The sequence below is a fragment of the Lipotes vexillifer genome, unplaced genomic scaffold, assembly GCF_000442215.2.
Source record: "Lipotes vexillifer unplaced genomic scaffold, Lipotes_vexillifer_v1.1 scaffold266, whole genome shotgun sequence".
Classification (NCBI taxonomy): domain Eukaryota; kingdom Metazoa; phylum Chordata; class Mammalia; order Artiodactyla; family Lipotidae; genus Lipotes; species Lipotes vexillifer.
The window spans coordinates 688,376-714,609 of record NW_006776113.1 but is presented as its reverse complement, the minus strand read 5'-3'; the positions used below and the strand labels follow the sequence as shown (position 1 = coordinate 714,609).

At 39.8% G+C, this 26,234-nt stretch overlaps 1 protein-coding gene and 1 pseudogene across 1 annotated transcript in view; one reads left to right on the top strand and one right to left on the bottom strand.

Annotated features, from left to right (window-relative positions):
* DCHS2 (dachsous cadherin-related 2) overlaps nt 1-26,234 on the bottom strand; it is a 304,834-nt gene that overhangs the window by 182,106 nt on the left and 96,494 nt on the right. The gene's annotated exons all lie outside the window — the stretch shown is intronic.
* Nucleotides 15,153-16,772, top strand: LOC103070084 (prothymosin alpha pseudogene; annotated as a pseudogene).

The following is a 26,234-nucleotide window of genomic DNA, read 5'->3' as shown; positions in this document are numbered from 1 at the left end:
GCTGTACAGCAGAAACTAACACAACATTGTAAAGCAATTATACTCCAATAAAGATGTGAAAAAAAAAAAGGATCCACGTTTAAGCATCTCATCCTCTTTGGGGAATGAATATCATCACTTAGAATCATGTGACTTTTATCTTGTAGTTGTACCTCTCCTGTATATGTTTTGTAAAACAAAGGGGTACCTAAATTTATGCACAGAGGTCTTTTACATCTGAAGGGTGTACTTTCAGATATAAACACAAACACGTACACCCTAAACTCAAGGGGGACCCATGGGTTTGAAAAATCCTAATGAAAAGACAAATAGTGGGAAGGCAAAGTGGGGAAATCCACACTATAAACTTAAGGCTGTGAGTTCCATTACAGACTCCAACTTGCTGATTTCATACCGGGAAAAGCATCATAAACCACAGCTGGCAAATGTTAAGGTTTGGAAACTTAGACGTCTTAGCAGCTTTGCTTTACTGGAGGAAAAAGAAGGTAGTGCAGGTACATGTAATGGAAGCACAGGCTGCACTGCTTTGCCTCCCGGCTCTCAATACAAACACATTTACAGAATGGTGTATTATCGTTAAGCACACTGTTTAGGGGATTTCCTATTACATTTCTGTGCTCCCTCTGTAAAGAACTACAGGAGAAAGATTCCCCAAGGCTTTAGTTCCAGGAAAGTCAATGCTTCTTCTGAACAGGAGGAATGTATCTACATGAATCCTGTCACTACAGGAATAGTTCCAGCCTTAACGCATGTGCGTGATCCTGCAGACTCTATTTCCATGTGCTAAATTCCTCCTAGCTTAATCTTACTGTGCCGCTTCCCTTATCTTTTTCCCTGATTTCCTTAATTTTATTTTCATCTTTGTGAATTTTGTGTAGTTTTATTAGCAGCTTCATATTATATTTTTAATTAGGTGGAGTACAAAATACATTAACTTAATCAATATACACCCGCAGATGTGTGCACTTGTGGTGCACATGCCCATACACTGTTCTATACTATGTCAGCTAAAGATTCTTGGTCCTCAGAATGCCATCTAAGGGACCCAGCTAAAGTCCTTAAATAGCACTTCCTCAAATAGTCTTCGCATCTATCCTCATAGCCCCCTGGACTGTCCCATCATTGATCACCCTTGTGGTCTGTCCTCCCCCACGGAACAAAAGCTCTTCACGGAGAGGGACCATTTCCATCTTGTTCTCTGTTATTTCCCACTGCCCAGCAGGGTGTTTGGTGCAGCCAAGCACTCAATAAAGCTCCCTGCTCTAATGGAAAGTTTCTGCTCATTGACCATGTTCTATTTGTACACTCAGAAGCTTATCAAATTCTCTTTTTTAAATTTTTACTTTATTTATATTTTTTATAGAGCAGGTTCTTATTAGTTATCCATTTTATACATATTAGTGTACGTATGTAAATCCCAATCTCCCAGTTCATCAAGCTTATCAAATTTAAATGATGACTTAAAGCATTTCCAAAGCACAAGCAAGTTTTCTTTCCAATTCAGATTAGCTATAGGACTTTTACATAAAGTAACTCAAGGAAGGGTTTTCTTGGAAAGAACTCAAACATCCTTAGTGGAGAAAAGCAGCCAAGTGAAGAAGGAAAGTGAAAGAATAAATAAGAAGACAAAGAGAAATTAAGGTTATAAGAGTTGCTAAGGAAGGAGAAGAAAGAGCACATAAGGAGAAAACACTACAGTTTATTAACTAAACGTTTCTTTATGTGTTAATAGTACACTAACATTTTCAATATGTTTTCATTTGACTTAAAAAATTGAGGAGTTATTCAAGGGAAGAATTCTTAATACCATTTTATAGGTTAGAAAATTGAGTGAGGTAAACATTTGTCATTTTGTGGTTATAATGCAGATTGAGTTTGGGAGAAGAAATTGAGCATAACCAGCTGAGGCCTTTCTGGGATTTTCTTTTCAGATTCGGTCAGCCTTAACTTGAACTCTTTCTCAAATATAAATTCTGTGTCTGTCCTGTTCAATACTTTATCCTCAGCATGTAGAAGAGTAGCTGGCCCATTATAGGTACTTAATAAATATGGAAAAAGGGAAGGAAGAAAAGAAAGGAAGGAGGGAGGGAGGGTGGGAAGGAAGGAAATAGTGAGGGAAGGACAGAAAGGAGGGAGGGAGGGAGGAAATAACCAGTTGAATAGTCCCTGCTGTCTGCCACATAGTAAGAGGCCTTCTCCTTCAAGAGGCCTTGAGTTACCCAGTGATTCCCATGGCTGTTTGGTAATTCTAATTAACAAACCCAGCTGGCCACTGGTCTAAAAGAACATTCTCTAATCAGCTTTAAAGGTAATAGTGACGAGATTATGATGCCATCACTACTGACTCCTGAGATCTCTTAATTGACTCTGAACTCAGGAAAGGAATGAGTTCCCAATGCCAACAGTTGCATTCAAAGTTTCCAGTGTCCCTAACCCGCTTTTACAAATTATTTTCTCTTGTTTCACTCTTAGTGTCTGTGTTCCTGTCAAAATACACAGTCCCCCATTTCACACATGGTGTTTTATGATGTTCTCTCTGCTTGGAATTCCTTCCCTCCCTTCACTTCAGTATGATCAAATCCTACTCAGAATTCATTCATTTATTTGAATGCAAAGGCCCAAATGCAATTGCTACACCCACCAAGAATTGCTGTCCACACCTGTCCCCGGGCAGCACGGCCGCTCCATGCAGCTCCCCTGCAGGTGCACACACAGGCACAGTCACAATCACACAGGGCAGTCTAGAGGTGACAGCTAAAGCCAGTCTGGGCTGGGGGTTAACAATTGGCATTCTGAGTCCAGATCTGAGAAGACCATGACTGCCTGGCCCATATCCCGTCCCCGGCTGATGCCTGTGTGTGTGCACATGTGTGCGAATTGTGTGTCTCTCCCTGCTTTTCTGTCTTCCGACAATTTCAATGACTTGCTACAGAGGTACAGAGGCCCTGATGTACTGAGCTGAAGTAATCTTTCCTTCCCCTGAATTCCCATAGAATTTCATTCTTATAATACTGACCATTCCTTATTTGATTTATTTGTATGTCTTAAACCTTCCTGCCATCACTTCTTTAAACAGGATCTCAAGGAATTGGAAGGAACTGGGGAGCCTAAGAAAAGAGGAAGGTGTCTTTGGTGAAATTAACAGTCTGAGCAAAAAAATAAGAGACATGACTGTCTAACCCAGGCCATCGTGGATGGAGGAGGCTCAGAGGCAGGTTGTATAAACCAAGAGTAGACAAGGACATTGTACTATGAAGCAGGACATGCAATCAAATGTGTCCTTTATTCTAATGACATTGGAGAGTCCCTAAAAGTTGGAATAGGGAGGGAACAAAAACAGTTATCTGACTGAACATTTATTAGGCAAAAGTATCTTATGTATTTGTCAAATCCTATTTCACCACACATATAATTTGGGTTAGGACTTAATAATTGGTTATCTTCTCTATTTCTGTTTTCAACCTCTTTCATAAATTAAGCCAGAAATTTGAAATCAGGGCTAAGTCTAGGAAACCTAGTCTACATTCAAGAAGAAAGCTCATTTGTACTCCTGAAAATGGCCCAACTTAGGACATGAGCTCTACTTACATAAAATATTGCATCACATATCATGTAAGAAGTTCACTTACACTTCTTAGGCTCCTTACCAAATATGACTTGCTTTTTCAGAAAACTGTGACACCCTTTAATCCCATGATGCTGTGTCCTCTGCTTTTCTAGACAACTGTCCCTTCTTGGCGGCCAGGCTTTCCCCTGCTCTTTAAGCCCGACTGGGCCATACAGTCCGAGTTTTATCTACTTCACAATTAACACTCAAGGACAGACAACACGTTTACTTCTTACAAGAGGTTTCCTTTTAAAAACTGCATTTCCTGAGACTTGGATTTCACCTCTGCCGATGAATTCTGTAGTCCTGCTTTCACAGCAACAGCATCTTAAAATGAGGAGATGGGGGGGCAGGCTGGGAGGCATTTTCCCTTCTCTCATTCACAAGAAAATGAAGAATGAAAACCTGGCACATTACCTCAGAATATCTGCTCATCTTTCAGCTGGATAAAGTAGAACTATGTAGAATGGATGCAAGAGGAGAGACTGAAGATATTTTTTTAAAAAGTGCTGCTGAGTAGACCAAGGACCAAGCCTGAAAAGGAGGTGACGATGGGTGTAGAAGTAGAGATGCTTTGGGTTTTGTTTTGGCTTTGGGAAGAGAAGTGCCATCTGATATATGTTTACCTTCTATCCTTTTTTAAAATTTAATTTTTTGCATTAAAATTGTATCTAGGGCTTCCCTGGTGGCGCAGTGGTTGAGAGTCCGCTTGCCAATGCAGGGGACACGTGTTCGTGCCCTGGTCCGGGAAGATCCCACATGCCGCGGAGCGGCTAGGCCCGTGAGCCATGGCCACTGAGCCTGCGCGTCCGGAGCCTGTGCTCCCCAACGGGAGAGGCCACAGCAGTGAGAGGCCCGCCTACCGCAAAAAAAAAAAAAAAAAAATTGTATCTATTTAAGGTGTGCAACATGATGTTTTGCTATACATACATCTAGTGAAATGATTAACATAGTTAAGTAATTAACATACCCATCTCCTTATTTGTTACGTGTGTGTGTGTGTGTGTGTGTGTGTGTGTGTGTGTGTGGTGAGAGCACCAAATATCTACTCTCTTAGAAAATGTTCACTATACAATTCAGTATTATGAACTATGGTCATCACGTTGTACATTAGATCTCTAGAACGTATTCATCCCACATAACTGAAACTTTCTACCCTTTGACCAACATCTCCCCATTTCCCTTACCTCCCCGCCCCTCATAACCCACTGTTTTACATTTTGTATTCAACTTTTTTAGATTCTACATGCAAGCGAGGTCATGCAGTATTTTTCTTTCCATGTTTGGCTAATTTCACTTAGAATAATGTCCTCCAGGTTTATCCATGTTGTCATGAATGGCAGGATCTCCTGTTTTAAGGCTGAATAATTCAAAATCTATGTCCTTACAAGGACTTATACTGCGATCAATGGATTTGATTTTAATTTCATTTAAATAAGGAATTACATATGGTACATTTTCTCCATGCCCTATAAGAATAGGGGCACTAAATAGGATTTTGAGTCCTGGATTCATCATTTACTGATTGTGTTAAGTGGGAATAACAGCCACTTCCCAGGGTGAAGATTCAATGAAATAATGTACAGAAAGTGCCCAATGCCTGACACGTAATAAGCACTCAAAAAAAATTATTATTCCCAGTTCTCATTTTCCTGCCCACCTTCCTATTCTTACCCATCACAACTCCAGCCCTTCCAATGTCACACTGAGGTAGTTCTCAACAACTATGCCGCAGTACATCATTGCAGGGCTCAGCAATGAGGCATGTCTCAGATAATGTGCTTATGATATAGGATAACTTCCAAAGTTCTTGAGTAATTTTTGGAAAATAAATGTTATTATTTTTTATTCAGGTTTAGTTAATTTACAATGTTGTATTAGTTTCAAGTGTACAGCAAAGTGATTCAGTTATACATATATATATTCTTTTTCAGATTCTTTTCCATTATAGGTTATTACAAGATATTGAATATAGTTCCCTGTGCTATACAGTAGGTCCTTGTTGTTTATCTATTTTATATATAGTAGTGTGTATATGTTAATCTCAAACTCCTAATTTATCTCTCTGCCCTTCCCCTGCCCCACCTCGCTATCCCATTTGGTAACCATAAGTTTGTTTTCTATGCCTGTGAGTCTATTTCTGTGGAAAATAAATGTTACTCGATGTCTATCTTTATCAGGCTATCCCCAGGATAATGTCACTCTTAGTCATTCTCATTCCAGTAAGCTCCCAAGTAGGACCCTTCCCCTCAAACTGACTGCCAACCCCAATCACTAAAGTCATATACAGGCACGTTTCAGAACCTCGGAGATACTGGGGTTCAATTCCAGATCATGGCAATAAACTGAGTATCACAATAAAGTGAGTCACAAAAATTTTTGGTTTCCCAGTGCATATAAAAGTTATGTTTACAATATACTATAGTCTTTAAGTGTGCAACAGCATTAGGCATATAAAATGTACATACCTTAATTTAAAAATACTTTATTGCTAAAAAATGCTAACCATCATCTGAGCCTTCACTGAGTCATAATCTTTTTGCAATAATAACAACCAAGATTATCAGTGGATAACGGATCACTGTAATGAAATATAATAATAATGAAAAGGTCTGAAATATTGTGAGAATTACCAAAATGTGACACGGAGACACAAAATAAGCAAATGCTGTGAAAAAAGGCATTGATAGACTTGCTTGACACAGGGCTGCCACAAACCTTTAATTCATAAAAAATGCAATATCTGCAAAAAGCAATAAACGTATGCCTGTAAATTTACTAGATGAAGACATTCAATTCTCCATTCCTACTCAAAGCTAAGGCCTAAGTCTAGCTTTGCACACTCAAAAACTCAACTTACTAAGGTATCCTACTTAACAGAGGTCTTTCATTATAGGTGTGCACACCTCAGAGCAGCACATTGACAGAGGCTTTAGAAAGACTTTTTCCTTTAACCTGATCAAATTCTTAGGACCTCACTCCCACTCCGACCTCCTTCTCACTAGTTGAGGGGGAATAGGAAACAGACTTATTTTACCCTTTATCGGCAAAAGCCCTCAGTGTTTGTGACTTTTTTCCCATGCCTCCAAAACATCATCTTAAGAGGAGATCTGGAGTTTCATGAAAGATTTCATGATATCTGTGTTCTGGGAGAACTGGAAACAGAAACTGAGCTGTAAATGCTGGATCGTCATGCCTGAAAGCAATTTCCATTTTCCATTCTGGATTGATTTTAAAATATGGTATCATTCCCAGAGCTGTTAAGAATAATTCAGCTTCTACCTTCCCACCCTTCCCCTTGCTCTTAATCCTTCCCTCAAAGCAGATGGCATGCAAGATTTTAACATTAAAATCTGCCAAGAAACATGAAAAACTAGTAAACAAATCTGTTAATAGTTAGAAATACTTTATGGAAATATATTTTTTAAGCACTCTGCATTCAGGGGGGAAAGCCCATCATTTGAGACGTGTCTCATGGCTGTACAATGACGTATTGGGGAGTGGGGTTGAGAACTACTGAGTCACAGTGCTGTGATGGATAAGGACAGGAAGGCGGGCAGAAAACGAGAACTGGGAACAATAATAACTGTCTTGTGGAGTGCTTACTCATAAATGAACATTTTGTTTTCATTTGGAGCTCTTTATTTTCCAAGAAAATAAAAAAAATCACACTAGATGGGGAAACGGGGTGAGTGTAAGATGCAAATTCAAGGCCAGCAGAGGGGGTTGGTGGCAAAGGGATTCATATACCAAAGTCGAATCCATAACTAATATAGGTCTTTAGTGGCTGAGCAGTAAACAGACTAAATTCCAGCTGTGCCCAGAATGTTCTCCTGAGGTTTTCGAAGCTCTGAGCTGTTTCACAACAGTCAGGGGAACCTAGAGGTCCCCCTGGAAACAAAGGAATAGAGAGGGAATTCCAAACTGCTGTGAACAAGCTGCAAGAGACTATAAATCCACAGCACAGGGTGCTTCAGCCTGTACAAGCAACCAAGAAGAAATCACCAGGATTTTCATTTATAAAGCACAGGTAAAATTTCCCTTTAAAGTGACTAGGCTCTCAGGACTATCCCTTACCATTTGATGACAGAAGGCTCACTGCAGAACCTCCTTCAAAGGCCCTTTTTACCCAGGAAATCAGAGATTTACACTACACTCCTCAGTACCCACCCCCCATGCCATGGGGTTGTTGTGTTGTATGGTAGTTAAACAAGAGAGTTGAAATCGCTTGGGCATGCCACCTGAAACCCTTAGTTTCAGTATGGTCACACTTTCAAAAGAACACCAATTTATTCTGAAAGCCAAGAAGAATAACAGAGCTCTTCAGGTCTTCTTAAAGGGATGACCAGAGTCTTCACACCACTTCCAACAGACAGAATTCCCTAAACATCCTTCTTGGACAGCTTTGCCTTCCCCCAAGTTTTATACTCAGGATAGCTACGATATCCCTCCCTCTCTCCCAGTTCTGTCGTGCTCTCATTCGCCTCTTCCTCTACCTGCAGCCACCGTCATTCTCTGCCCAGACCCCAACTTGCTCCCAACTTGTGAGCTGCCGACTACATCCATCTCGAGAAAATGAAATGGCATCCATGCCCTTACCTTAAGCTTTTTTCCTTCATTTTTTTTAAATTATAGTAAAAGTTATATTCAGTGATATGTGTCAATCTTAAGGTATAGTTAGATGAATTTTGACTAATATATATGTACATACTGCATATATATTAGTATACATAGTATTTTATGGTTTACATATATATATTTAGAGTATGTATATATGTGTGTGTGTGTGTGTGTGTGTATCTGCATAACCAACACATGATTCAAAATACAGAATATTTAAGTCACCCCAGAAAGTTTCCTCATTCCTCCACCCAGTTACTCTCCACCCCATAAGCAACAACCATTCTAATTTCTATTGCCACAGACTAATTTTATTAGCTCATTGACTTCACATAAATAAAATATCAATAATATGTGTTCTATTTTGTGTCTAGTTTCTTTGACTCAAACATAGGGGTTTTGAAATTCATCTGTAGTGTTTCATGTTTCAACAGATCATCCACATAGCACAATTCATTCCCATAAACATGTGTGTCGTTTCCAGTTTGGGGCTACTGTGAAAGAAGCTGCTATGAACATTCTTCTACATGGCTTTTTACCCATTTTCCTTGGGTAAAAATCTAGGCATGGAATTGCGGGGTCATGGATAAGTGTATATTTAACTTCATTAAGAAACTACCAAACACTTTCCCCCAAAGTATTTTCCCAGCAACATGTGAGAGTTCCAGCTGCCCCACATCCTTGTCAACATTGATGAAGTCTTTTTAATTTTATCCATTCTAGTGGTTGTAAAATCTTCATTTCCTTGAGGATCAATGCCGTTGAATATTTTTCCATGGATTTATTGAACATAAATACATCTTTTTTTGTGAAGTGTCTGTTCAGGTATTTTGCCCATTTTGTTGATTTGATATTTTATTATTGATTGTAGCAATTTGGCAAATATATTCTCCCAATATGTAGCTTACTTTTCCATTTTCTTAATGGTGTCTTTTGATGAGCATAACTTTTTAATTTTTATGAAGTTCAATTTTACCAGTTTTTTTTTTTTTTCTTTATGGTTTGGGCTTTTCTTGTCCTGAGACATCTCTTTCTACCTCAAGAGTGCAAAGACATTATCCTGTGTTTTCTTCTAGAAGCTTGAAAGTTTTAGCTTTTACATTTCGGTCTATGAGCAACTTCAAATTAGTTTTGTGTATGGTATGAGAATATGGTCAACTTTTTGTCTATACAGACATCCAATCACTTCACAATTATATATTGAAAAGACTTTCTTTTCACCATTGAATTGCCCTGGTATCTTTGTCAAAAATCAACAGTGAAGATCTCTTCTTGGACTCCAATCCTTTTTTTTTTTTTTTTTTTTTTTTTTTTTTGGGGGTCCACGGGCCTCTCCCCTTTGCAGCCTCTCCCGTTGTGGAGCACAGGTTTGGGACACGCAGGCTCAGTGGCCATGGCTCACGGGCCCAGCCGCTCCACGGCATGTGGGACCCTCCCGGACCGGGGCACGAATCTGTGTCCCCTGCAACAGCAGGCGGACTCTCAACCACTGTGCCACCAAGGAAGCCCTGGCCTCCAATTCTGTTCCACCAATGTGCTTGTCTTTATGCCAGTACAGCACTCTCTTGACTACCATAGCTTTATACAAAGTCTTGAATAAGTTAGGGTAAGTCTCTCAACTTTTTTTTGAAAAATGTTTGGCTATTCCAGATCCTTTGTATTACAATACAGATTTTAGAATTAACTTGCAACTATAATCAAATAAGTCTGTTGGAATGTTGATTGGGACTAGGATAAAGCTATAGATCAATTTGAGAAGAAGTTTTATCTTAAAAGTATTAAGTATACCAGTCTATGAACATTATATGTCTTTCTATTTATTTATATCATCTTTATTTTCTCTCAGCAAAGTTTTGTAGTTTTCACTGTACAGGTCCTACACATCTTTTATTAAATTTATTCGTAAGTATCTTCTTTTTGATATGATTTAAAAATTATATGTTTTAAAATTTCATTTACTACTCTTTACTGCAAAATGTAGAAAAATAATTGCTTTTTGTATATTTACCTTATATCCTAAGATTTTGCTAAAATCACTTACTAGTAAACTTTTATAGATTTCTTAGGGTCTTCTACATAAACATCTATGAATGAGACTTTTTACCTCATCTTGTCCAATCTTTTTTTATTTCTTTTTCTTGCCTTATTGTTCTGGTAAGGACCTTCATAGCACAGTATCAAATAGAAGTGGTGAGAATAAGCATTCTTGCCTCTTTTGTGATCTTAGGGGGAAATCACTGTCTCTCACCATTATGTATGAAGTTAGCTGTACTTTCTCATTATGCCCTTTATCAAGTCCCATTTCCAGTTTGTTGACAGCAGTTTTTTTTAACCTTGAATAAGTGCTGAATTTTGTCAAACATGTTTTCTGTGTTTACTGAGATAATAAATTTTTCATTTTTTTCTGTTAATGTGGCTAATTACATAGATTTTCAAGTGAACAACCTTGTATTCTTGGGATAAGCCCCACTTGGCTTTATTATCCTTTTCATACATCATTGGATTTCTCTAATATATTGTTGAAGATTTTTGTGTCTATGTTTATGGAAGATACTGGTTGTAATTTCATTTATTGATAATGTCTTGATCAGGTTTTAATATCAGAATTATCGTGGGCTCACAACATGAGTTGGAAAACATTCCCTCACCCTCTGTTTTTTGAGTTTATGTGAGATTGGTATTAATTCTTTCTCAAATGTCTGATAGAATTCACCCATAATACCATCTGAGCCTGGAGATTTTTATTTTGAGGAAGAGGGGTGGATAGTTATTATAAATTCTATTTCTTAATTAGATATAGAGCTACGGAGGTTGCTCATTTCTTTTTGTGATAGTTTTGTAAAGTTGGTTATTTGTCCATTTCATAGAGGTTATTGAATTTATGGACATGAAGTTTTGCATAGTATCTTTTTAACATTTGTAGGATCTGTAATAATATCCTTATTTTCATTCTTATTATTGATAATTCTTTTTTTCTTGATTACTCTTGCTAGGGGATAATTTTTATTAATCTTTTCAATTCTTTCATTTGGTAATTTTCTCTAATATTTATGTTCTACTTTATGAAATTCTGCTTTTCTCTTTATATTGTAACTCCCTTCTTCTATGTACTACTTTGCTCTATCTTATACCTTTCTTCTTTAATAGTTATGGAAATATTTCTCTCTAATAACTGCTTTAACTGCAACCCACAAATTTTAATGTTGTAGTTTTATCATCATTCAGTTCAAAATATTTTCTGATTTTTTTCAATTTCTTCATTGATTTATGGATTATTTAGAAGAGTTTTACTTAATTTTAAATGTTTGGGTTTTTTTCCCCTAGAAATGCTTTTGTTATTGATTTCTCTTTTGTTAAGATTTATTTATTATTTATTTATTTTATTTATTTTTGGCTGTGTTGGGTCTTAGCTGCAGCACGCAGGATCTTCGTTGAGGCATGTGGGATCTTTTGTTGCAGCGCATGGGCTTCTCTATTGTTGCAGCACATGGGCTTCTCTCTAGCTGTGACATGTGGGTTTTCTCTTCTCTAGTTGTGGTGCGTAGGCTGCAGAGTGCATGGGCTCTGTAGTTTGAAGCACGTGGGTTCTCTAGTTGAGGTGCGCAGGTTCAGTGGTTTTGGCACACAGACTTAGTTGCCCTGCGGCATGTGGGATCTTAGTTCACTGACCAGGGATCAAACCTACGTCCCCTGCATTGTAAGGCAGATTCTTTACCACTGGACCACCAGGGAAGTCCCTGATTTCTAACTTAATTTCACTGTGGTCAGAGAACATATAGTCTCTATGCTTTCAATCTTCTAATTGTGTTGAGATTTATTTATGACCCAGTATTCAATCTATGATGTTAAACACTCCAAGTGTACTTGAAAACAATGTATATTCTGCAATTGCTAGGTAAAGGGTCTATAAATGCTAGCTATGTCCAGTGGAGGAGAGGTGTTTAAATCTATGTGCTCTTCTTTTTTTTTTTTTCTTCTTGGTCCATCAATTACTAAGAAGGGCTGTTAAAATCTCTGACTTACCTATTTTACTATTTCTTCCTTTAGTTCTGTCAGATTTTGCCTCAGGTATTTTGAAACTCTGTTACTAGATACATGCACATTTATGATGATTATGTCTTTATGCTTAACTGTCCTTTTATCATCATGAAATGTCCTCCTTGATCTGTGACAGGTTTTGTTTACTTCATCTGAAAAGACAAAGCCACGCCAGCTTTCTCATGCTTATTATCTGTAGAGTTTACCTGTCGTTCCCCACCTCCTCCGGCCACTTTCATGACTTTCTACTTATCTTTAGTTTCTGGCAGTTTGCTAATGATATATCTAAGTGTATATCTCTTTTTATTTACCCTGCTTGGGATTTGCTGATATTCTTAGATATGCACAATGATGTTTGTCGCCAAAACTGGGGATTTTTTAGCCCTATGTCTTCAAATATATATATTTTTGTGTTGCCCCATTCACTCTCTTCTCCCTCAGGGACTCCATTTGTGTGTATGATAGATTATATTGTCCCAGAGGTCGCTAGGATCTGTTCATTTTTTAAAAATATTTTTTTCTTTCTATTCATCAGAATGAACTTTTTATTTAAGATATTGTTTCAGATATTGTTTTTCACTTCTAGAGTTTCCAGGTAGATCATGTTTATACCTTCTTTTTTTTTTTTTTTTTTTTTTGCTGACATTCTCACATGTTCCATCATTAAGACCAACCCTTCTTTTAAGTCCTTAAACATATTTATAATAGATTCTTTAGTCTTTATCTGCTAAATCTAACCTCTGGGTCATCTTGGGTCCATTTTTCTGGGTCATATTTTCTGGCCCTTCAGGTGTTTGGCAAGTTTTATTATATTGTACACTGGGAATTGTATATGACACATTGTAAAGAGTCTGAATTATGCTGTCTTCCTTTAAAGAGTTGGCATTTGGGGCTTCCCTGGTGGCGCAGTGGTTGAGAGTCCGCCTGCCAATGCAGGGGACACGGGTTCGTGCCCCGGTCCGGGAGGATCCCACGTGCCGTGGAGCGGCTGGGCCTGTGAGCCATGGCTGCTGAGCCTGCGCTCCGCAACAGGAGAGGCCACGACAGTAAAAAAAAAAAAAAAAAAAAAAAAAAGAGTTGGCATTTGTTCTTAGGGTACGGCCCTTTCTTGAGGGAACGGTTCTTATTCCTAGGATGTGGACTCTCTGTGATCTCAAATGAATGCCCACGTTGTTCAGTGGGGTTTCCCAACCTCTGCGGTGGAACTCCCTCCAGCATCTCCTGGCACTGGGCAAACTCAGGTTTCTCGTCGTGGGCTTTCCTCTCTCCAGTTACACCTCACAGGAGGTGTACGTGCACAGCCCAGGCCTGGGCCACAGACCTCAGATAAACACCCACACAGATTTTGGGATCCCCTCTGAGCAACTTCCTCTTCTCCAGCCCCTCTATCCACAAAGTTCAGCAGTGCCAAACCGCAATTACTGCCTCTCAGCTCAGCAAGACCACTGCTTTCTCAGATTCCCCCTCACTTCTCCACAGTCAGGAAAGATTCCTGAACCCAAGAGCTGGGGCAAAGAAGGGCTCCTGTCCTGTGCTTCTCTGCTCTGCCTGTTGTCTAACACCTGCAAACAGCTGCCTCATCTATTCTGTCTGTTCCGTAGCTGTTTATGGTGGGAGGATTACTCTGTTGTGGTCGGAAGTGCAAACGATAGCCCTCAGTGTTTTTCTTGTGAGAACCAGCTCGGCCCAGGAATGTTAATGACTAAATGCCTTCATCTCATTACATCTTGCTCCAAGAAGACTTTTTGGAGTCCTGACAAGTCTGCTACATTGTCTTCTCTCTGAGGGGTTCTGTGTTACACTTACTTGTGGCCAGTGAATCTCTTCTTTTTTTTTTTTAATTCCTTTTTTTTAAAGATATTCAGTAGAAATGTTTTCTTTAATAATTATTTATTTATTTATATATTTTTGGCTGTGTTGGGTCTTCGTTTCTGTGCCAGGGCTTTCTCCAGTTGCGGCAAGCGGGGCCACTCTTCATCGCGGTGCGCGGGCCTCTTACTATCGCATCCTCTCTTGATGTGCAGCACAGGCTCCAGACGCGCAGGCTCAGTAGTTGTGGCTCACGGGCTTGGTTGCTCCGCGGCATGTGAGATCTTCCCAGACCAGGGCTCGAACCCGTGTCCCCTGCATTGGCAGGCAGATTCTCAACCACTGCACCACCAGGGAAGCCCCAGTGAATCTCTTCTGACTTTCCGGAGAGATCTCACCTTCCTTTTTCCTTTTGCTCTTGTGTTTGGGCACCATCACCAGTTCCCCAACTGCACATGACTGCACATGCCAAAGTTTCTCCTAACACCCTCTGGAGCTGAGGGATCAGTGGCTGTCTTGGAAAGGAACAGTCAGCATCAGATTCCAATCTTCCTCTCCTCTAGGGTCTGCATCTCTCACAAGAGAAGAAAGATGCCAGGTCCACCTAGTCCTTTCCCCTCATGAATGCAGCTGGACACCAAACTTTGCCAGAAGAGTGGAGGTGCCCACTCCACAGTCCTAGGCAGTTCTGAGACTGTCCAACACATACTGGGGTCTGGGATGAGCCAGAGAACAAGTGGTCACTGAAGTCCCCTTTATGACAATAAGGGGAGGACAGGATACACACTAAAATGCCCAAATTCTGGGCCTGAGGAGCTTTTGCTTGGAATAAAGAGTTCTTTACCTTATTCTCCACTATGGGAACTTTCTCATTTATTACAGATCTGACTTTAGGAGGCTGAGTCATATCTACCTTAATTTCTGGTTCACAAAGGATCTCATATCTGGTCTCTGTTAATCTGATTCAAGAAGGCTACTGAGTTTTCCTCCTTTTTTTTTTTTTTTTTACTGTCAACCCCAATCTGCTTCACCAAGAGCAAAAACTCAGGCCTCACAGGTGTGTGGAGAAGCAGACGTTATGCAGTAAGTGAACTACGAATGCCTCTAGCATGGACCTAGTGCAAGCAGACACTCCAAACTGAATACACACAGAAAACCTTTCTCTCTTTCTTGTTAAGCAGCTAAAAAAAGTCCAGTGGCGAGGGGAACTGGATGAGGGCAGTCAAAAAGTACAAACTTCCAGTTATAAGATACATCAGTACTAGGGATGTGCAACATAAGAAGTATAATTACCACTGCTGAATGCTATATGTAAAAGTTGTTAAGAGAACAAATTCTGAGTTCTCATTACAAGAAAAAAAAATTTCTTTAATTTTATACCTATGTGAGATGATGGATGTTCACTAAATTTACTGTGATAATCACTTCATGATGTATGTAAATCAGATCAAGATGATGTACACCACAAGCTTATACAGTGCTGTGCGTCAATTATATCTCAATAAAACTGGAAGAAAAAAAAAAAGTCTCAGGAGTGCTCTGTCCTTCCACATGCATTGTTTTAAAGCAGAAACACAGTTTACCCCAGCAGAGAGGTCCTGGTAGCTTTGGTCAGAGGCTAAGAGCACAGACACGGACAGTCCCCATCTATGTCCGTGAGATCCTCTGCACAAACTGAGTCTCTCTCCCTTGGTCTTTTGTACATGCTTCCTTTCTCTGGGGTCTGGAAGAAAGCTGGCTGTACCAGTGCTTTCAAAGGCTGCCTAATTGCAAGCTCCACAGAAGTGGCCCTAGAAGAACCACTTCCTGTTGCTGGTACAGGGCAAAAGCCTGTCTCCAAGCATCCCCATGACCACATCCTGCATTTTCTCCTTCCTACAGACCCCCTCACTCCCCCATCTCCTTCCAAAAGCTAGTTTCTGGACCCTGCCTGCTGCTCCACCAGTACAGTCCATCTCTCTCCCTCAGACCACCCGTGTCACAGTCAGGACCTCTGGGGTCTGCTCAACAGTATCTCTCCCTCCATATGGATTTGATCTGGAATTAATCTTGGCGAGCAAGTTGAAAGATGAGAAAGTTAACACTCATATAACCTTAAGAGTAACTTCTCAAATACCTAGATTGCAGGATTTTAGCGGTAAAAATGCAGATTTAAAACACTCCTTTAATGTGTGAAATACATTCTTTAAAACCACATTAATAATATCTCACTTGGACTGGCTGCTCTGAAAAGCCATCTTTGCATTGTTCCCTTGTCCAGCTCCCCGCGCGCCACAGCCGCCTCCGCTGCGGACTCCGGCATCTTGATCGCCAGAGTCGTTGAACTCCTGCTTTCTTTTGAATCCGCTGCGTCGGATCACCGGCGTGCCCCATCATTGTCAGACGCGGCCATGGACACCAGCTCCGAAATCACCACCAAGGACTTAAAAGAGAAGAAGGAAGTTGTGGAGGAGGCAGAGAATGGGAGATAGGCACCTGCTCGTGGAAATGCTAACGAGGCAAATGGAGAGCAGGAGGCTGACACTGAGGTAGATGAAGAAGAGGAGGAAGTGGGGAGGAGGCGGAGGAAGGCGATGGTGAGGAAGAGGATGGAGATGAAGATGATGACACTGAGGCAGCTACAGGCAAGTGGGCAGCTGAAGATGATGAGGATGACGATGTTGACACCAAGAAGTGGAAGACCGATGAGGATGACTAGACAGCAAAAAAGGAAAAGTTAAACTTAAAAGGCCACCGTGACCTAGTCACCCTCCACTTCCCGTCTCAGAATCTAAACGCAGTCACCTTCAAGTAGAGAGTCCTGCCCTCCCGCCCACCCACTGCGGGCAGCGCCACCCACAGATGACACGCCCTCTCCAACACCCAACCAAAACCACAGCGCGAATTTGCAACAGGGGAGGAAAAAGGAACCAAAACTTCCAAGGCCCTGCTTTTTTTCTTAAAGTACTTTAAAAAGGAAAATTTGTATTTTTTATTTACATTTTATATTTTTGTACATATTGTTAGGGGGTCAAGCCATTTTTAATGATCTCAGATGACCAAACGAGCCTTCGGAGCGTTCTCTGTCCTACTTCTGACTACTTGTGGTGTGACCATGTTCATTATAATCTCAAAGGAGAAAAAAAAAAAAAAAAAACTTGTAAAAAAAGCAAAAACACCAACAAAAAAACAATCTTATTCCGAGCATTCCCGTAACATTTTTTGTGTATATACTTATACGTACCATAAGAAGTTTATTTGTATGAGATGGTTAAAAAGGCCAAAGATAAAAGGTTTCTTTTTTTTCCTTTTTTTTTTCTATGAAGTTGCTGTTGTTTTTTTTGTTTGTTTTTTGGCCTGTTTGATGTATGTGTGAAACAATGTTGTCCAACAATAAACTGGAATTTTATTTTGCTGAGTTGTTCTAACAAAAAAATAAATAAATAAATAAAATAATAATAATATCTCATTTGCAACCCAATGATTACTCCAGTTTAAATATTACTATGGTGCCTGAGCTATGTTTAATGAACAAATTTAATAAGACTAGCACTAAAATTCTATCCAGGTTTCTTGAGGATAAACTTCCATAGGAGACCAATCTATAATTCATGTATGTTGGGCAGGGAAAATGCAATATACTGGCCTTTCCTAATATAGGCCATCACCATTTTCGTACACTACTTCACTTCTTTAAATGAGTCTAAGGTTAAAAAGAGAAGAGTTATGAGGAGAATTCAGTTTCTAAAGAGTTGTTTTTAAAAGCACAAAATAGCTCATTATGAATCATGGAGCTCTCTTTTTCCAAATGAATTCTGTCTTGTCAAAAAGGAAAAAAAAAAAAAAAAAAAAACTTGTAAAAAAAGCAAAAACACCAACAAAAAAACAATCTTATTCCGAGCATTCCCGTAACATTTTTTGTGTATATACTTATACGTACCATAAGAAGTTTATTTGTATGAGATGGTTAAAAAGGCCAAAGATAAAAGGTTTCTTTTTTTTCCTTTTTTTTTTCTATGAAGTTGCTGTTGTTTTTTTTGTTTGTTTTTTGGCCTGTTTGATGTATGTGTGAAACAATGTTGTCCAACAATAAACTGGAATTTTATTTTGCTGAGTTGTTCTAACAAAAAAATAAATAAATAAATAAAATAATAATAATATCTCATTTGCAACCCAATGATTACTCCAGTTTAAATATTACTATGGTGCCTGAGCTATGTTTAATGAACAAATTTAATAAGACTAGCACTAAAATTCTATCCAGGTTTCTTGAGGATAAACTTCCATAGGAGACCAATCTATAATTCATGTATGTTGGGCAGGGAAAATGCAATATACTGGCCTTTCCTAATATAGGCCATCACCATTTTCGTACACTACTTCACTTCTTTAAATGAGTCTAAGGTTAAAAAGAGAAGAGTTATGAGGAGAATTCAGTTTCTAAAGAGTTGTTTTTAAAAGCACAAAATAGCTCATTATGAATCATGGAGCTCTCTTTTTCCAAATGAATTCTGTCTTGTCAACACTGGAAGTGAAGAGAAACCGCAGCAAGCCTCTAAAGAACATCTGAGTACAGAGAAGGAAGTCAGCTCCCTTCCCTCCACTGGAAAGAAATCATGCTCCACCCTCCTTAGACCTCAGCCTGCCCTGGAGCGGAGACTGGGGGTGCTCCCCTCCCCAGGCCTGCTGCCTCTTGCAAGCTCCCTGCCCTCGAGTCATTGCATGAAGTTTCCACCTGCCTGGCTGCCTGTGAATTGAGAACTGGAATCCCAGAAAGGGGGAAGCAGGGGCAATGCTGCCACGGAGAGGAAGGAACTCACTTGGGGCCCAAATTCAATCTGTATGAGTCTGTCAATGAAAAGAGCTTCCTCTTACACTAGTTAAATTTAAAATCTTAGGCACACTTGATATGCACTAGGTTGGCAGTCAATTTAATATTTCAGCAAATGGATGCTTCTTTTATTTATTTATTTATTTTTGCGGTGCACGGGCTTCTCACTGTTGTGGCCTCTCCCGTTGCAGAGCACAGGCTCTGGACGCACAGGCTCAGCAGCCATGGCTCACGTGCCCAGCTGCTCCGCGGTATGTGGGATCTTCCCAGACCGGGGCACGAACCCGTGTCCCCTGCATCGGCAGGCAGACTCGCAACCACTGTGCCACCAGGGAAGCCCTCTCAGTTATCATTTAAGTACACCTCTGTTTCTTGCTGAGATCCTGATAAATACCTCTGCTTTATTTTCTTTTCCACACTTAATATCTGAAGTAATCATTAATTTGTTTATTTACTGAGTTTTGTACTCTTCTCCCCACCGAAAAAATAAGAATAAGCTCCACTGTCTTGTTCACCATTATTACCCTCAGCTTCTAGAACAGTGCCAGACAGAAAGGAGGCAGTCAATGAATATTTGTTGAATAAATAAACTATATATATATTCCAATTCAGAGTAACATTGCTATGTGTTTAAGAGATAATTCCAAAGCACTGTCAGTTATTAAATCATATTTTCAAAGTTTAGAACAAAGTGTTAACTCAGCCTGAATACAGCATTTCTTTAAACCCAATAAAAATACAAAATGCTTAACCCTGTACATTTTTTTTAACATCTTTATTGGAGTATAATTGCTTTACAATGGTGTGTTAGTTTCTGCTTTATAACAAAGTGAATCAGTTATACATATACATATGTTCCCATATCTCTTCCCTCTTGCATCTCCCTCCCTCCCACCCTCCCTATCCCACCCCTCAGGGTGGTCACAAACCACTGAGCTGATCTCCCTGTGCTATGCAGCTGCTTCCCACCAGCTACCTATTTTACGTTTGGTAGTGTATATATGTCCATGCCACTCTCTCACTTTGTCACAGCTTACCCCTCCCCCTCCCCATATCCTCAAATCCATTCTCTAGTAGGTCTGTGTCTTTATTCCCATCTTGCCCCTAGGTTCTTCATGACCTTTTTTTTTTTCTTAGATTCCATATATATGTGTTAGCATACGGTATTTGTTTTTCTCTTTCTGACTTACTTCACTCTGTATGACAGACTCTAGGTCTATCCACCTCACTACAAACCCTGTATATTATTTTCCTGAAGTTGAGCTTCTAACATTAGCAGAAGCAAAGCAAAAAAATCCCAGAGAGTGTAACACAGAATGAAGACAAAAAGGCGTCTCTAAACAACCTTTTCTTGCCAAGGGCAATATGATACCTGCCAAAAACTTAGGCAGTAATTCAAGAAGTATCTCTGACATCACTGTACACTTGTGTCAAAACAAAAATGTATCACCTACTGTCATTGGACTGCCATCCAAACACAACCTCCCCATTTCCTGCCTAAAACTGTGCTTTGAAAGTACTAGGACATTAATACTTACCAAGAAGGGGGATAGGCCTTTTCTTACATAAATGCCTAAAACTTAATTTAGGTATTCAAGATAGAGAAGTGAAGGGAAGTGAGACCCCACTCACCTCTTTCCTAAATGAGATACAATGGATGATGGGAAAAGCAAGAGTGGATGGACAAAAGGGGGTGGTTTAGAAAGATCTGAACCTGCCACAGCGGTCACGCCATTGGGAAGGCAGCAGTTCTGCAGTGGGAGCCCTTTCCCAACAGCTGCCAATAGAGTGAGGTTGGGTCCACAGTTCCCACATGAGCTCATGTGGGTGTGGCAAAATGCTTGTCCCCTGTGCTTTGTCTCCAACAAGCTTTAACAGCTGTTCAGTTGCCTAACAAATGGCTATTTTCTTTCACTAAATGCCTTATCACTGAATTATCCTAGTGAGAACCATGAGGTCCTAATGAAGCCATATTATCTGCAAATTAGTAGATGAGGAAACTAAGCATAAAGATAAACAGTATTTTCAGGAATTTGCTATTAATTTGAGGGTATTTTCTATCACTTAGCAGGATTTATCTCTAATCTTTTCTCTTAAATACTGATGACACATTTCATAAGTTGTTCTGATCTATGCATAGATTTCACTGCATATACGTTTGATTGCAGCCCATGACCCATTTGTAACAGAACTTCTTAACTTCTTCCTCATTTTCAATATCCTCAGGTTTCTCAGAGACCCAGCCTCCCACTTCCCAAGGGTTCCTGATCTTTGGGGGTGTCACCACATTATCACTTGGAAGCATTCCCCCTCCCAGATCTACCCTTGATTCGGGCATGTGCCAGAATCCCTCCTTGCTCAGAGAAGCAAGCAGAGGCAGCATGAGATTACTCAGGTATTTACCACTTACTCCTGTACTGAGGGAAAGCCAGAAAGTCAGTGCTTTTAGCTAAAGATTCTCAAGTCAGTCTGACCCTGTATATTGGGCGCTGAGCTCCAGGCCCTGCACTACAGAAAGGGGAGCCAGTCAGGAGCTGAGGGAGGCTGTGAGGGAGGCTATGACTATGAGACCAGATCAGATTCAGGCTCAGGTGCACTCCTGTCCAGCAGGGGTCTCCCAACCACACAGATGCACTCCAAGATTTGGCCAAGAGGACAGATGGAATTGTGGGAAAAAAACATACATTTATTTTAATAATTTTTTGACCTCTTCCATTTTTTATTTTGATATTTAAACATTTTATCTTATATATATTTTGTTATGTATTTATTTATAAATTATAAGTAAAATTGTTATCAATTTAAATGTTTTATAATTTATTTATAAATATGTATGTAATATATATATTTCTGGTATTATATAGATTTGTTTACAATTCCATATATTTTTACATAATTATATACTTATATACATAATTATATATATATATATATATACATAATTCTTATATATAGTCTATAAGGAAATAAACGTATGTTGGAGACGAGTACTCAACAATTTTTATTCACAGGTATATTCAATAAAAAAAGTTGGAAGGCTGATGTTGCAGAAATGAGATGCAAGCAGAAGGACAAGCAGGAAGGGGGTGCTCACTAAGACAGGACTAGCTCTGTGGGGTTTGGGGAACACCCACAGAACACAGGAGGAGAAGGGATCTGGAGACCTGGAGCCTGGAAGGAGGGTCCACACTGCCAACACGGAGGGCTGTGACCACCAGGAGGAGGCAGTGTTGCTGCCCGCTGCGGGGTTTTCTATTTCCCACTGGAATAAGAAGACAGAGGGTCAGGGCTGCCCTCCCAGCTCCGCACGTGGTCGTGAGCAGCTGGCTGGCCAGGGAGGCTGTGTTCACCCAGCATCTTCTCTTTTCCTTCAGGCCTCTGGTGCTGTTCCCCACCCATGAGGAAATAGTCTCCCTTCCGATGTTGTCCTCACACTGAGTCCTCTTACTATTGCTCCCCGTTCCTGCCATCTGATCCTCGAATTCCTTCTTGTTCCCAGCTCTAGAGAGGACGTCTCTGACACCTCCAGACAGACGCTGATTGAAGGCTCTGTGCATCCCACGCTCTCAGATCACACGGTAGCTCCACCCACTTCCAGAGCAACCAACTTACCACACAGGGGAACTGGGGAAAATCAAACTTAATAAACGTTTATAAATCTGGCCAGTGTTCCCATGTGTAACACTGTGCTTTCTCTGTTGTTTTTTTTAATCTCAAAGCTGGAGGCCGAGAAGAGGGAAGGCAGTATCTGCTCCAGTTCCTCGCTGCACCTTCTTACACAATCTTGGCAAAGGTTCACATTTGCAGTCAGCTTCATTCATTTTATTTCCCAGATGTTTTTTACACTCCAGGGCCAAAACCAACACACTCCTTCCCTGTCCACCCGGACTCCGTCTGTCCATCCCTTCTGCACTGCCCATCCAGCTCCCGGGGGCAGGTTTATTACCATATTCACCCGCTTGCCTGGGCGGTCTCTGTCGGAAGCCACCACCTTCAGACCCTCATGACAGTCCGGAGTGCGTGGCTTGTCAGCGGGGTGGGGACTCAAGAGTCATTCTTTCCCATTTACACTGTGGACTCCCTGGTGTAACTGTAAGCAGATTTCTGACAGTTTGATGTTCAAGATGAGTAGCCCTTCCCAGAGTTTCTTAGCTAAACTAGGTAACTATTTATAGTCAAGCCAAAGCACTCTGTTCTTATCAACGGTTGCTGGACTTAACTCCCTCATAGCAACTGTGGCCCCTGTGAGCTGCTTCAAGGCTGGAACTTTGTGATATTTTTTGGACCTCAGACAAGAAAAACCCTCAAACATTAGCAGACTGCTAACATTAACGTTTTAGAAATCACATTGCTCCACATAATATTTGGAACATACTTATACTTTAAAAAATTATTTGTTTTTTAGCTGAAATTCAAATTTAACTGGGTGTCCTGTATTTTTATTTGCTATATCTAACAACTCTACCACGGCCTAAAGAAAAATAATGTCCTAGACTAGGAGGACCTGCACCAAAAAAAACTCTGAATAGTAAAAACAACCTTAATAATCAGATTTTCAGTTCTCTTTCTATCTCCCACTACCAAGACAGAACCACGTGCTGTTTCCCAACTTTCAGAAAACAAGTTAATAAAAAGAATTTTTTCAATTTTAATCTTTTCTTTTGCAATATTTTCCCTAACCATTTCAGCCAGCAAACCCCAGTGGTTGGCAGAAAAAATGAACAACTGTTAATAGGAAAAGCACCTGACCATTCTTGGTTTGGGAGTTTGCCTTTCTCATGATCAACTTCATATTATACTTTCAAATTTTCTGGTAGTAAAACTCTTCTTAGTAAACAGGATAGTTTTAAATGCATCTGTGTTTCATAGTATTCTTCCTGGGACACAGTTATTGGAACAAATGTGAAAATAATCAAATCTATCCCTCTTATTTTAGATTTGTAGAAAATGAGGCTCAGACACCTCTAAGAACTTGCCCAAAGTCAAGCAGATGGTCCTGGTGTATGTATGACCCAGATGCCTCAGTGCCCAGACCAGGGCCCGACAAAAGACAGGACACAACTTTTCAATCAGCTGAAGCCCCTGTCAGGGCTCCCCGAGTGGGCGAGTGCCTTTCATTCATTCACTGAGCGTCGCTTTCCCTCTTTCGCCATTTAAAAAACAATGATTATCATACCCCTGAAGCTAAAACAAGAAAAAATATATCACAGATGTTTAAAAAGTATTTTATTAATGTGTCTATTTTAGAAAAGTCGATGTAACAAAATAAGACCCTATGTGTTTGCTATAAAAAGTGGACACTAAATACCGATGTTCTTCCCCTTTTAGATCCATGCCCTCCTTTTATAGTAAACATTTTGTAATATATATCCTTTCTATCTTTTGTAAAATCAATATAAATCTCCTATCTGTGATATGAAGGAAAAAATAAAAGGAAAGTAATTTATAATAAAATAGCACATATTTCAATATATAATGATTCAGGTATGACTATACAAGGACACATAATGAGGGAAATATGTGCACAAATTTTTTACTGAAGTATAGTTGATTCACAATGTTGTGTTGGTTTCAGGTGTACAGCAAAGTAATTCAGTTATACATATATATGTATATATATGTGTATATATATATATAATTTTTCAGATTCTTTTTCCATATAGGCTATTACAGAATATTGAGTAGAGTTCCCTGTGCTATACAGTAGGTCCTTGTTGATTATCTATTTCATATATAGTAGTGTGTATATGTTACTCCCAAATTCCTAATTTATCCCTCCCCCACCACCTAATGAACAAGTATGGAATTATGAGAAATAAGAAACCATTCAATATGCTTTTGTATATATTTTATAATTTGAAATAAGGGCTACAAAAAGATATACACACAGAGAATCAGCATAAATGTTGCACCTGAATGCTTCATATTTGACATTTTTAAATAAGGGCTAAATCAGTGCATATTCATGTGCACACACACCCACACAAAGTCAGCGTGCACAGGCCAGCTACAAATGCAGACTGATACAGGCCTCCTGAATTGGTGACGTGATTTAGCAGGCAATGCTGCCATCAGTGATGTATTTTGCAAAACGGTACAGTTACAGAGACAACAAAGTATCACCTTCCCTCAACTTACATGGTAGTTGTATTCCTGGGTAATTCAGAGCATATTAAATCAGTGCACAAATTATTTTGTGTTTACATAGGAAAGAGTAAGGTTCTAGGCTTAGGTGATTATAAGTAGATTTTTCATCTACTTGAATATTGAACTGTTCAATCAAAATTTATGAGGAACTCAAGCAAATTCTACACTGTGTGGGAAATTGAGAAACAGCAATTATACTAAAGAGGGCAGGATGCATTAGGAAGTATGGACACAGCACTATAGGAGCAGAGAGGAAAGGAAGCAACCGACTCAGTCTGGACATGTAGAGGGAAGGTTTCCAGGAGAGGAAGTGCAGTGATGCTTGAACCAAGTCTTAGAACTAGAACAAAAACAAATAAACAAAGCCAGAGAAGACAGTGTACGTGGACAGGTATTTTGGTATGAGTGAATGTGGGGTGTAGGGGAAGCTGGGGGTGAGGCTGGATAGATGCAGGCAAGGAGGACATGACAAAGGGTTGAAGTGTATCCTGAAGTCTTTTCACCCGGGAGTCACACCCACTTGCCTTAAGAACACTCTCTGGGAACAGTGTAGGATGATGACTTGGAAGAGGGTATGTCAGATGGGTTAGGTGACTGTTAGATCAACACAGGTGAGAAATAGCGAAGGTTTAAAACAATGGCCATGGGGGCTGAGTGCATAGGATGGACTTGACATCTACCATAGGTACAGGTAGACTCAATGGAATGGGGAGATTAGATGGAGAGGGGAGGTAAGGGACAAAAAGGAATGGCTTGTGGGACATTCTAGGGGGTTGGTAGCTGTGGAGGGAAATTCTTTTGTCATTAGTGAGTGGTAGGTACTTACTAAAGCTAATCCTTACCATTGCCTACCACTGGTAATTACTACTAAGTATAATACATATGCCACCATTATTGAAACAATCACATCTACTGACAGTGGGTTTAATAACACATTTCAGCAAAATTTATTGAAATCTTTCGTATGACAGGCATTATCTAGATACTGGTAAAGCAGAGTGAAGACTAAGAACCTGGTCTTAAGGAACTTTAGCCACTAGGAGGCGTCATGGGAAGTAACCAATGGGCAGAAACTCCTTGTCTTTGCTATAACCCTAGTTCCAGTATAATGCCTGGCACAAAGTGAAAGCTCAGTAAATATTTGCAGAATATGAAATATCTGATTAAGCATCAAAATACATCATTAAAGCATCACTTCTTTCC